The sequence below is a fragment of the Rhinopithecus roxellana genome, chromosome 5 (genome assembly GCF_007565055.1).
Source record: "Rhinopithecus roxellana isolate Shanxi Qingling chromosome 5, ASM756505v1, whole genome shotgun sequence".
Lineage (NCBI taxonomy): Eukaryota > Metazoa > Chordata > Mammalia > Primates > Cercopithecidae > Rhinopithecus > Rhinopithecus roxellana.
Window position 1 is genome coordinate 174,761,413 of NC_044553.1, and position 13,137 is coordinate 174,774,549.

The 13,137-nt window shown below is 40.9% G+C and overlaps 1 protein-coding gene and 1 non-coding gene across 7 annotated transcripts in view; one reads left to right on the forward strand and one right to left on the reverse strand.

Annotated features, from left to right (window-relative positions):
* The window catches only part of CSNK1G1 (casein kinase 1 gamma 1), a 205,671-nt gene that overhangs the window by 3,981 nt on the left and 188,553 nt on the right, over positions 1 to 13,137 (forward strand). The window lies entirely within an intron of this gene.
* LOC115898022 lies at positions 11,255 to 11,387 on the reverse strand. Its single transcript, XR_004057785.1, has one exon. It is a non-coding gene; the product is annotated as a small nucleolar RNA SNORA48 (small nucleolar RNA).

The window sequence follows — 13,137 nt, forward strand, 5'->3', positions numbered from 1 at the left end:
TGCTCTGTCACCCATGCTGGAGTGCAGTGGCACTATCTTGGCTCACTGCAACCTCCGCCTCCTGGGTTTAAGCAATTCTGCTGCCTCAGCCTCCTGAGTAAGCTGGAACTATAGGCAAGTGCCACCACGCTAGCTAATTTTTGTACTTTTAGTAGAGACAGTATTCACCATGTTGGCCTTGCTGCTCTTGAACTCGTGACCTCAGGTGATCCACCCACCTCGGCCTCCCAAGGTGCTGGGATTACAGGTGTGAACTACTGTGCCCGGCCTGCTGTGTTTTCTTGTATCGTTTTTTATCATCCTTTAAATCTTCAAGTTGAGATCATATGCTTTGGTAAAGCTCTCAGAAACTCCCACTTTTTCCCCTGTCTTCTTCTCAAACTTTAATACTGCATTAATATTTTTAAAAATCTTTTTTGGGTCGGGCGCGGTGGCTCAAGCCTGTAATCCCAGCACTTTGGGAGGCCGAGACGGGCGGATCACGAGGTCAGGAGATCGAGACCATCCTGGCTAACACCGTGAAACCCCGTCTCTACTAAAAAATACAAAAAAACTAGCCGGGTGAGGTGGCGGGCGTCTGTAGTCCCAGCTACTCGGGAGGCTGAGGCAGGAGAATGGTGTGAACCCGGGAGGCGGAGCTTGCAGTGAGCTGAGATCCGGCCACTGCACTCCAGCCTGGGTGACAGAGCAAGACTCCATCTCAAAAAAAAAAAAAAAATCTTTTTTTGTATTTGAGATGGAGTCTCTGTTGCCCAGGCTGGAGTGCAGTGGTGTGATCTTAGCTTAGTGCAGCCTCCGCCCCCTAGGTTCAAGTGCCGCTCCTGCCTCAGTCTCCTGATTTACTGGGATTACAGATGTGTGCCACCATACCCAGCTAGTTTTTGTATTTTTAGTGGAGATGGGGTTTTGCCATTTTGACTACACTGGTCTCGAACTCCTGGCCTCAAGTGATCGGCCTGCCTCGGCCTCCCAAAGTGCTGGGACTACAGGCATGAGCCACTGTGCCTGGCCCAATAATCTATTAATTTTGATATAAGAGATAGGATACTAGCTGCTAGAGTAAAAAATTCTATTTTAATTGTGTGCAATGAATAGAGACGGTTAGAGATTTCTCAATGACCACTTCCTCTCAAAGTCTGTGGCCATTCCAAGGATCTTTGCAGTTAGTTGTCAGTTAGGGAATTTGCTTGTCAGGAAATCTGAAAATGACTAAACCTTTGTTTAATATCTATCTCTTGGATGACCTCAGAAAGTTTTAGGAAAGATTAGAAAGGTTTATATATCTACCATATAGTAGAATTAGATAATGAACAAAATGCAGCTAAATTTATTGGTGCTATAAAATCAGGAGTGAGTTACTTTGAAAATGTTATTAAAAAGTCCAGGCAGTGCTTTCTTTTTACTCAAACCAAATGAGTATTCTTCCAGAGCTTATTTTTATTTTAAAGCATATTTCTTTTATGGAGCTGTGATTTAGTCTCTAATAAGGATAAATAATCATTGTAAGGAAAAAAAGGCTGGTGTCATAGATTTTAATGCTACATCTTGATAGAAACTGCTTCAGTGGTTTTAGATAAGTGTATTTTCCTGAAAGAACTTTTGAATTTGTGGAATGATAGTTTTTCTCTTTTTAACAGCTAACTTGTCTTTACTCATTTCTGCCCAATATAGAAGCTCTGAGAAGCTGGGAGGAAAAAAAAAAAAGAATGAATTTACTTCAGAATTACCATTTTAAGTTTTGGAGATTACTTATTTGGAGAGCAAAATTGGATTTTGACATTATTGGGATTGTGTTCAAGATGGACTCAGGAAAAAAAACTTAGATGCCATCTGTTTCAAATTCCTTCTCTCCCAACCCCTTTTATGTTTTATGGCTTTGTGTTCATCAGATTATTTTGTAAAAATAAAAATCCTCAGTAGATTTAGGTTATATAATATCAGCTCTATCAGTGAACATGTAACCAAAGATCTTGCATTTTTATATTGAGTTATACAGGATGATGACAGATATTGTTTAAAGTTAATTGTTATTTCAAACTATATGAATGGTACCTTCATGCATCTTTAATTCTCACTGTTCACTTGATAAACCATTTTTGTAAGTAGTGTTTAACATAGTCCACTTGTTGATGGAAGTTGCTTAAAAAAATTGATAAAAAGATATTTTAGATTAAAGCTTTATTCACTTGATGTCTTAAAACCAGAAGAGAGGCCGGGCGCGGTGGCTCAAGCCTGTAATCCCAGCACTTTGGGAGGCCGAGACGGGTGGATCACAAGGTCAGGAGATCGAGACCATCCTGGCTAACATGGTGAAACTCCGTCTCTACTAAAAAATACAAAAAAAAAAAACTAGCTGGGCGAGGTGGCGGGCGCCTGTAGTCCCAGCCACTTGGGAGGCTGAGGCGAGACAATGACGTGAACCCGAGAGGCAGCGGAGCTTGCAGTGAGCTGAGATCTGGCCATTGCACTCCAGCCCAGGCGTCACAGCGAGACTCTGTCTCAAAAAAAAAAAAAACAACAACAAAAAAAACCCAGAAGAGAAGCTTCTTCTGAGGATTTTTAACTTAAAATAAGCTTACTTAAATTTACTCTCTCAGTAGTGGATTTTATCTTACCTCTGTGCCAGTTGCTTATTTTTCATCTAAATGTGTGCACATAGTTGGCACTTTTCATTTGGGATTTTTTTAATTTTTAATTTTTTTTTTTTTTTTTTAAATTTTTAGGGACGAGGTTCTCAGTGTGTTGCTCAGGCTGGTCTTGAACTCCTGAGCTCAAGTGATCCTTCCACCTCAGCCTCCTGAGTAGCTGGGATTACAGATGCTAAGCACCATGCTAGGTTCATTTTGGATCTTAATTCTGAGGGCAGGCTTTTAGGTTACTAAGCTGTAAAAGACCAAACTTGCTGAAGTTATAACCTTAACATAGCAGACCAGAAAGACTCAATCATCTCTGAGAAACTATGAAATAGCACTAGTGTGGTATCCCAGAAATGGCCTAAAGAGAGAGCCATCTGGATAGAAGAGAAGCCATGCTTTGTCTGCAGCAGGAATGTTCTGATGAGGTAGAAAGACAGATGGACTGTCCCCACACTAATGTAGTCTGTCCCTCACCCGGAAGCTCCAAGTGGGGAGTGTAGTTATAGTGGGGGTTGGGGTACTAGGGGTGGGAATTATTCCTTAATAATCTCTCACCCATCACATTAGAGGTGTGGAGATACTGAGAAGAGGGATATTCTCTTAGTTTTTGCCTTTCCCAAAGATGTCAGATGAACAGGTAGCCATTGCCCTTGCCACCAAAGGGAGAAGCCTGGGTGCCGGGAAAGTCTGTCAGAGAGCTGCAGTTTGATGTCTCCATCAAAATGCTACATAAATTTGCCAGGGAACAGTAGCATTGGATCCCAGTGGATTTCTGCTCCTTATACATTCTAACTCCTTAGCCTAGAAAAGGGGGCATTTAGGACTTTCTGAATGAAAGTTATACATTTACTTCTCTCTTGATACTTTTTTTTTTTTGAGGTGGAGTTTCGCTTTTGTTGCCCACGCAGGAGTGCAGTGGTGTGATCTCGGCTCACTGCAACCTCCACATCCCGGGTTCAGGCAATCCTCCTGACTCAGCATCCTGAGTAGCTGGGATTACAGGTGCCTGCCACCACGCCCGGCTAATTTTTTGTATTTTTAGTAGAGACGGGGTTTCACCACGTTGGCCAGGCTGGTCTCAAACTCCTGACCTCAGGTGATCCACCTGCCTCGGCCTCCCAAAGTGCTGGGATTACAGGTGTGAGCCACTGTGCCTGGCCAATAAATTTTAAAATACACTTTAATTTCTCTGTTGGCCATGATGAATGATGTGAATTTTTTTTTTTTTTTTTTTTGGGTGTTTGAGTGTCCATGATAATCACCAGATCTCATTTTAGCTTTAGGATAAATTACTAACCACAACTGTGATCAAGCCACTTCTCTGCTGGAGTTCTTTTCCGTTTCCTAGAGGTCACTCTCTGATGTGGGTGCTGGTGAGCAGAGAGAAATGACCAATACCAGGAAAAGGCAAGGGGATTAAAATCTCTTAATTTTGTTTTCACTTTGCTAGAATTTTTGTAGTCTACAGTGGCAATATTTACTATTTGAGATCATGTATGCCTTATTGTGTTTTTATCATTAATTTTTTTTAGAATACTTTTAGATTTCTGGAATAATAGAGCGGATAGTACATAGAGTTCACTGTGCTTCTCTCCTCCATCCCCCAGTTTCCCCTATTATTAACATCTTGCATTAGTGTGGTACATTTGTTTCAACTAATGAAATAATGTTGATACATTATTGTTAACTATAACATCTGGTTTACACTAAGGTTCACTCTTTGCATTGTACATTTTGTGGGTTTTGACAAATGCGTAATGACATGTATCCACCATCACAGTTTCCTACACAGTTTCATCACCCTAAAAATCCTGTGTGCTTTACATCCCTCCTCTCCTCCCTGAATTACTGGCAGACACTGACCATTTTACTGTCTCTATAGTATTGCCTTTTCCAAAATGTCATATAGTTAGAATCATATAACAGAGCTTTTTAAGACTTCCCCCCCCGCCACTTAGCAATATACATTGGATGTTCTTCATGTCTTTTTTTTTTTTTTTTTTTTTCCTGACGTGGAGTCTTGCTCTGTCGCCAGGTTGGAGTGCAGTAGAACGATCTCAGCTCACTGCAACCTCTGCCTCCCAGGTTCAAGCGATTCCTCTGCCTCAGCTTCCCAAGTAGCTGGGATTACAGGCACACGCCACCACTCCTGACTAATTTTTTGTATTTTAGTAGAGACGGGGTTTCACAACGTTGGCCAAGATGGTCTCGATCTCCTGACCTCGTGATCTGCCCGCCTCGGCCTGCTAAAGTGCTGGGATTACGGGCATGAGCCCCTGTGCCCAGCCTCTTCATGTCTTTTTGTGGCGTCATAGCTCATTTCTTTTTATTGCAGGATAATTTTCCTTTTCTTTTCTTTTCTTTTTCTTTCTTTCTCTCTCTCTCTCTCTCTCTCTCTTTCTTTTTCTTTCTTTCTTTCTTTCTCTCTTTCTCCCTCTCTCTCTTTCTTCTCTTTCTCTCTATTTCTCTCTTTCTTCTTTCTTTCTTTCTTTTTTTTTTTTTGATGGGGTGTTGCTATTTTGACCAGGCTAGGCCTTGAATTCCTAGGCTTGAGTGATCCTCCTGCTTCAGCCTCCCGAGTACCTTGGACTACAGGTGCACGCCACCGTGCCCAGTTGGTATTGCTGAATAATTTTCTGGTATACAGATGTACCACAATTTGTTGATCCCTTCACCATTCGAAGGACATCTTGGTTACTTCTAGTTTTTGATAATGATGCATAAAGCTGGTATAGACATACATGTGTAGGTTTTTCTATCATTAAAATTTTCAGCTCTTTTGAGTAAATACCCAGGAGTGTGGTGGTTGGATCGTATAAGACTATTTAATTTGGTAAGAAATTGTCAAACTGTTTCCCAAAGTGGTATATACCATTTTGCATTCCCACCAGTAATAAATAATGAGAGTTCCTGTTGTTTCACATCCTCACTAGGATTTGGTATTGTCTTTTTTTTTTTTTTTTTTTTTGTATTTTACTCATTATCTTATAGATGTATAGTAGTATCTCGTTTTAATTTGCAGTTCTTTAAGATGTTGGGCATCTTTTCATATGTTTATTTGACATTTCTATATCTTTTTGGATGAGGTATCTGTTCAGGTCTTTTGCCCATTTTAAAATAAGGTTGTTTGCTTCTTGTTGAGTTTTAAGTGGTCATTGTATATTTTGGATACAAATCCCTTATCAGATATATTTTTTGCAAATAGTTTTTCCAGTCTATGGCTTGTCTTTTTGTTCTCTTAATAGTACCTTTCATAGTGCAAAAGTTTTTAATTTTAATAAGGTCCAAGTTAACATCTTCTCTTTCATTGATAGTGCTTTTAGTGTTACATCTAAAAACTCATTTCCAGCCAGGTGTGGTGGCTCACGCCTGTAATCTCAGCACTTTGGGGGTCCAAGGCAGGCAGATCACCTGAGGTCAGGGGTTCAAGACCAGCATGGCCAACATGGTGAATCCCAGTCTCTACTAAAAATACAAAAATTTGCGGGGCGTGGTGGTGTGCACCTGTACTTCCAGCTACTTAGGAGGCTGAGGCAGGAGAATCACTTGAACTTGGGAGGCGGAATTTGCAGTGAGCCGAGATGGCACCATTGTACTCCAGTTTGGGCAAAAAGAGCCAACCTATGTCTCAAAATAAACAAATAAATAAAATAAAAATCATTTCCAAACCCATTATCACTTAGGTTTTCTCCTATTTATCTTCAAGAATTTTTTTATAGTTTTGTATTTTACATTTAGTTTTAATATTTTAAGTTAGTTTTTTTTTTTTTTTTTTTTTTTTGAGGCGGAGTCTCGCTCTGTCGCCCGGACTGGAGTGCAGTGGCCGGATCTCAGCTCACTGCAAGCTCCGCCTCCCGGGTTTACGCCATTCTCCTGCCTCAGCCTCCCGAGTAGCTGGGACTACAGGCGCCCGCCACCTCGCCCGGCTAGTTTTTGTATTTTTAGTAGAGAGGGGGTTTCACCGTGTTAGCCAGGATGGTCTTGATCTCCTGACCTTGTGATCCGCCCGTCTCGGCCTCCCAAAGTGCTGGGATTACAGGCTTGAGCCACCGCGCCCGGCCCCAAGTTAGTTTTTTTTTTTTTGAAAGGCGTAAGGAATATGTGTATATGCATGCACATGGGTGACCAATTTTTTTTTACATTTATTTTTTAGTTAAAAAAAACAACAGAGATGAGGTCTCACTATATTGCCCAGGCTGGTCTTGCATTCCTGGGCTCAAGTGATCTGCCCACCTTGGCCTCCAAAAGTGCTGGGATTGTAAGTGTGAGCCACTGCATCCAGTCATGACCAATTGGTTTATACAGATATTTTTCTGCTGGGTGCCGTGGCTCACGCCTGTAATCCCAGCACTTTGGGAGGCTGAGACGGGCGGATCACGAAGTCAGGAGATCAAGACCATCCTGGCCAACAAGGTGAAACCCTGTCTCTACTAAAAATACAAAAATTAGCTGGGCGTGGTGGCGTGTGCCTGTAGTCCTAGCTACTTGGGAGGTTGAGGCAGGAGAATCGCTTAACCAGGGAGTAGGAGGTTGCCTTGAGCTGCGATTGCGCCACTGCACTCCAGCCTAGCAACAGAGCAAGACTCCATATCAAAAAAAAAAAGGGTATTTTTTTTCCTATTCTACAAGGGTTAATAAGGATGTTCTATTTATTTATTTATTTATTTAAGGCGGAATCTTGCTCTGTCACCCAGGCTGGAGTGCAGTGCCAGGATCTCGGCTCACTACAAGCTCCGCCTCCCAGGTTCACTCCATTCTCCTGCCTCAGCCTCCCGGCTAGCTGGGACTACAGGCGCCCGCCACCGCGCCTGGCTAATTTTTTCTGTTTTTTGGTAGAGACGGGGTTTCATCGTGTTAGTCAGGATGGTCTTAATCTCCTGACCTCGTGATCCGCCCGCCTCGGCCTCCCAAAGTGCTGTGATTACAGGCGTGAGCCACCGCACCCTACCAGGATGTTCTTAAAGAAACTAAACCAAATGAAATAATTTGTGGGAGTTGTTTTTAAATGAGAGTTTCCTAACGTTCTCGAATGTAATTAGAAGCATTGTTCAGAGTGTGGTTTTCCCTTTCAAGAAGATTGATTTTAGGTCATTAGGTCTTAATTGACAAGTGCTTAATTATTTCATACGTGTATTATAGTATTAGGAAGTATGAGCTAAATGTGGCACAGTCATGTGACAGTTCCAGGTTGTAAAGGGGCTTGATAGGAGATTTAAATGCAGAATTTTTCTTTTTCTTTTTCTTTTTTTTTTTTGAGACAGAGTCTTGCTCTGTCGCCTAGGCTGGAGTGCAGTGGCACGATCTTGGCTCACTGCAAGCTCCACCTCCCGGGATCACGCCATTCTCCTGCCTCAGCCTCCCGAGTAGCTGGGACTACAGGCGCCTGCCACCATGCCGGGCTAATTTTTTGTACTTTTTTAGTAGAGACGGGGTTTCACCGTGGTAGCCAGGATGGTCTTGATCTCCTGACCTCGTGATACGCCCGCCTCGGCCTCCCAAAGTGCTGGGATTACAGGCATGAGCCACTGCACCCGGCCTGAATGCAGAATTTTTCAGCTGTCACTAAGGATAAGAGCCTTTGCCACTTGGTTTTATTGTTGTGAAGGGTTTCAACTATACAGATTTTTGATCACTCTCTCTAGTGTTTGCTGCTGCTTATTACACTTGTTGAAGACTATCCAGAAGCTTGAGCTGGCAAAAACTGCGTAGGAAGCGCTTCCATGGGTACTGCTGTACTTTCCTGAATATTTTCAATTCTGACTCAGGCTGAGAATCTTGATTCTAAAAGCAATAGAATGCTGTCCTGAGACATTTTATTCTGATGTAGCCTAACTACTAATTGTTAGCTAGAATCCTCTTTCACTTGGCTTTATAACTGTCCTGTCCTGTACTTCTAGAACAGCTTGTATTTTCTAAAATATTTTAACCTTAATTGGTATCATGACATCTAAATATTCTGGTCATCTAGGGTATGATGCAAGAAATGTTTAATAACTCTTTGTTTGGTGAGTTTTGTTTGCTTTTTCACCTAGTTAAATAAGTCAACTCAAGGAACTGTCTGTGTGAAAGCGCTTAGATTCTCCAGAGATACATTATCTCCAAATCAATCAATATGAAAGCTCACTTTGTCTTTAATGGGATCCATCTGGTTAATGCTGTGTTTCTTGAGTTTCATAGATTATGAAATCATAAAGCTAAAAGAAAATATGGAGATGGTCTAGTTAGACCCTTTCATTTTACAGCTGAGACTACTTAAGTGCAGAGAGACTAAGTGACTTGCTCAAGATTGTACAGCTAATTAATGAGTCACACTGGAATTCAGGCCTCCTGACTCCCAGTGTAGTCTTATTTCTGATATAATTGTGCTAATTTTTTCATTGCAGTTAGTGAACAAATTATGGATTTATAAGAAGTAAATTTTCCAGGAGGTTTAAGTGGACTTAAATTAAGTATTTCTTATAATTTAAATGTGTGTATTTCTTTCAGGTACCAGGTGTCACTGGATTTTTATGAGTAAATTTGTTATGTTTCACATTGCAGATAGAAATCAGCCAATTTAAAAATAATGGTGAAGTTATTATAGCCTATATTTAATGAGCACACATTTGGCTGCATTAAAATGAATCTTAATGTATGCTTTGCACAGTGGAGATAATCTGTTAATATTTAATGCCATAAAGCAACAATAGAATTCTGCTTTCATGTGGTATATTTATAAAACTAGAGTAGAGTGTTACGTAAAAACTAAAAGTACAGATTAATTTAATATGCATCTGATGAATTCAGGGCTTGAAGGATGCACATCTGTTGAGAAAACAAATCATAGAACTATTCAGAGTTTCAGCATCTTTAAATATATGTGCTTTGATTCTGTTTTAACTGTTTTGAAACAGTCTTTATTTAGAAAAGGCCATTTGCTCTAAGGAAGCAACTGTGAAGCCACTTACAATACTATTATTCATTTTATTATTTTTTAAAGCATTTTTATACATTACTATTTTTCTTTCCAATTTATTTATTGGGGAAGGGGCTAAATGACTCACCATAACAAAATGAGTTTGTTGCAGAACCATATTTAAAAAGAAAAATATAATTTGCTGAATTCAATAGATTAGAAATATTTTCAGACTTTGTTAAAATAATACGCCAAAAAATATTTTAAGGCTCTGAATTCTAATTTGAACTCATAATCAGTGAAGAAATAATCAGTTTCTACTGTGTATTCATCACCGTACTAGAGCTGAAGTAATTTAGAAATTGAAGATATAGACTAATGTATAGAAGATATATAGTCGGTATCTTCAGTTTCAAGTTGAAAGAAACAAGACTTAAAATGAAAGGTAGATTGGGAGGCTGAGACGGGCGGATCACGAGGTCAGGAGATCGAGACCATCCTGGCTGACACGGTGAAACCCCCGTCTCTACTAAAAAATACAAAAAAAAAAAAACTAGCCGGGCGAGGTGGCGGGCGCCTGTAGTCCCAGCTACTGGAGAGGCTGAAGCAGGAGAATGGCGTGAACCCGGGAGGCAGAGCTTGCAGTGAGCCGAGATCGTGCCACTGCACTCCAGCCTAGGCGACAGAGCGAGACTCCGTCTCAAAAAAAAAAAAAAAAAAAAAAAAAAGAAAGGTAGAGAATAACACAGATATGTAATGAAGCAAAAACTTGATCTAATCTGTCAACATTACAGTAATTTAGAGGGGAGAAAATCCAGTGAGTATTCACAATTCTGAGAGGAAGGAGATTAAAGTTTAAGTAGTGGATCTCAACTCTGACTGCTCATTAGAATCACTTGGGAAAACTTAATCAAAAATCAGATGAATCAGAATCTTGGGTGAGGTGCACCTGCAGTTTTTAAAAGCTTTCCCAGATTTTTGTAATGTGCAGGCAGTGTTAAGAATTACAGGCTTAAAGGCTGGGTTTGATTTGGAAAAGCAAGAAAGTGTGCTAGGCCAGCGCAGGGTGGGAGAATTGGCCACAGTCTATGAAAAGATTGATCTAGTCAAAGCAGTGTGTGCTAGGTGGGGAGGAAGGAGAAATAAGCCTACAGAGGCAGAATGGGGTCTATTTTAGAAGAGTACTTTTCTTTCTGTCTTTTTTTTTGTAAGACGGAGTTTCGCTCTTGTTGCCCAGGCTGGAGTGCAATGGCACGATCTCAGCTCACCACAACCTCCGCCTCCCAGGTTCAAGCGATTCTCCTGCCTTGGCCTCCCAAGTAGCTGGGATTACAGGCATGCACCACTACACCCGGCTAATTTTGTATTTTTAGTAGGAATAGGGTTTCTTCATGTTGGTCAGGCTGGTCACGATAGAAGAGTACTTTTCAGAATGTGGTTTCTTGACCAGCAGCAGCAGCGACTGCATCTCCTGGAAATTTATTATAAATGCAGATTTTAAGGCCCTGCTCCCATACCTACTGAATTGGAAACTCTGTACTGGGGTCCAGCAATCTGTATTTTAACAAGCATGCCAGATGATTCTGATGTACACTGAAAGTTTGGAAACTGCTGTTAAGAGAGGATAATGAAAGTTAGGCAGAGTAAATTAGATTTGATGTGCTGGTAAGCAGGGATCCATAGAAGATTTTTAATTTTTATTTTTTAATCATTTACTTATTTTCCATGTATCCAAGGCACGAACCAGCCATGGGCACAGACCAAGAGCCACACTGGGATAAACAAGGGTTGCTTTGTCCCTGGATGACATGAGATGGTCATCACCACATTAAAGGTTCTTAAGCTACGGAATAACAGGAGGTATTTGTGTGTATTCAAGGTAGATCTGATGGTGATCTGCACAATACTTTGGATTACTAAAAGACATGAATGGAGTGGGCTGGTTGAGGAAATGCAGACATAATCTAGTGGACGTAATCGAGCAGCAGTAAAGGCCTGTTCTAGGGAAGTAGTAGTGAGAAAACATAATACTAATAATAGTGATGGCAATTTATTTAGAGTTTACATAACAAGTGGCATGTTAAATGCATTTTATTCTCACAGCAAGCCACTGAAGTGTGGCTATTCCAGTTTTTACAGATCAGCAAATGATGCAGAGAAAGGAAGGTTACTTCTGAAGTTCACACTGCTGGTATATGGTGGAGCCAGGATGTGAAGCTCAAGAATCTCTGCCTCTAAAGCCTCTTAAAGAAACAGCTAATAATATCTGGAGAGCCACGAGAAGAAGGAAGAGACTTGAGTCTGAAAAGTTTTAATCCTACTTGACAGAGAGCAAGGGGATGTCACTGTCGGAAGGGAAATAGTGCATACAGTGGGTAACAAGGGAAGTCATTTAGCCGGTTGGGAACAAACCATCTTGTAAAAGTGACCATGAGGAATAACCAATGGAAATTTTTGTATAGTACTTTTTCAGTATAAAGTTCAAAGTAACTTTCAATAGTTGAGTTTATAGGTTTTGTTCTTGCTCATGCTGACTAAATTAGAAGAGTCACCTCATCCGGCTTTTAAAAAGTGTCTCTTAGATTTTAGAGTAAATAGTCTGTGAGTAAATCATGCCCAAGAAGCTTACTGTAATACCACTTTTTCCTCTCTAAGCATCTTCGTCTTAAGGCAGTTTAAGCCGAGTGTGGTAGCTTATGGAGGATCACTTGAGGCCAGGAGTTCAAGACCAGCTTGGGCAACATAGCAAGACTCTGTCTCTATAAAAAATATTAGCTGGGTGTCATGGCACAAGCTGGTAGTCTCAGCTACTCAAGAGACTGAGGCAAGACGATTGCTTGAGCCCAGGACTTTGAGGCTGCAGTGAGATCTGATCACGCCATTGTACTCCATCCTGAGTGACAGGGCAAAACCCTGTCTCTGAAACCAACCAACCAACCAACCAACAAAATAAATAAATGACAGTTTAATAAATATTTCAGGCCAAGCACTGTGGCTCACGCCTGTAATCCCAGCACTTTGGGAGACCGAGGCTGGTGGATCACGAGGTTAGGAGATCGAGAGCATTCTGGCTAACATGGTGAAACCCTGACTCTACTAAAAATATAGAAATTAGCTGGACGTGGTGGTGTATGCCTATAATCCTAGCTACTTGGGAGGCTGAGGTGGGAGAATCACTTGAACTGGGGAGTCAGAGGTTGCAGTGAGCCGGGATTGCGCCACTGCACTCCAGCCTGGCGACAGAGAGAGACTCCGTCTCAAAAAGAAAAAAAAAAAAAATCAGTGTTATTTTGTTTTAATTGGGAGGTGATAAGTGGTAAAATTCTTCATGTTTGGGTAATTGCTTTTGTAAGATGCTATCAGAGCATCCTCTTATTTACTGAGGTAAAATTTGTGTAACAGAAAATTAACCATTGTAAAGTGCACAATTTAGTGACATTTGGTACATTTTCAATGTTGTACAACCATAAACTCTCTCCAAAATATTTTCATCATCCCAAAAGGAAACTTTATTTGTTTTCAGTGGCACGATCTCAGCTCACTGCATCCTCTGCTTCCCAGGTTCAAAAAATTTTCCTGCCTCAGCCTCCCAAGTTGCCGGGATTA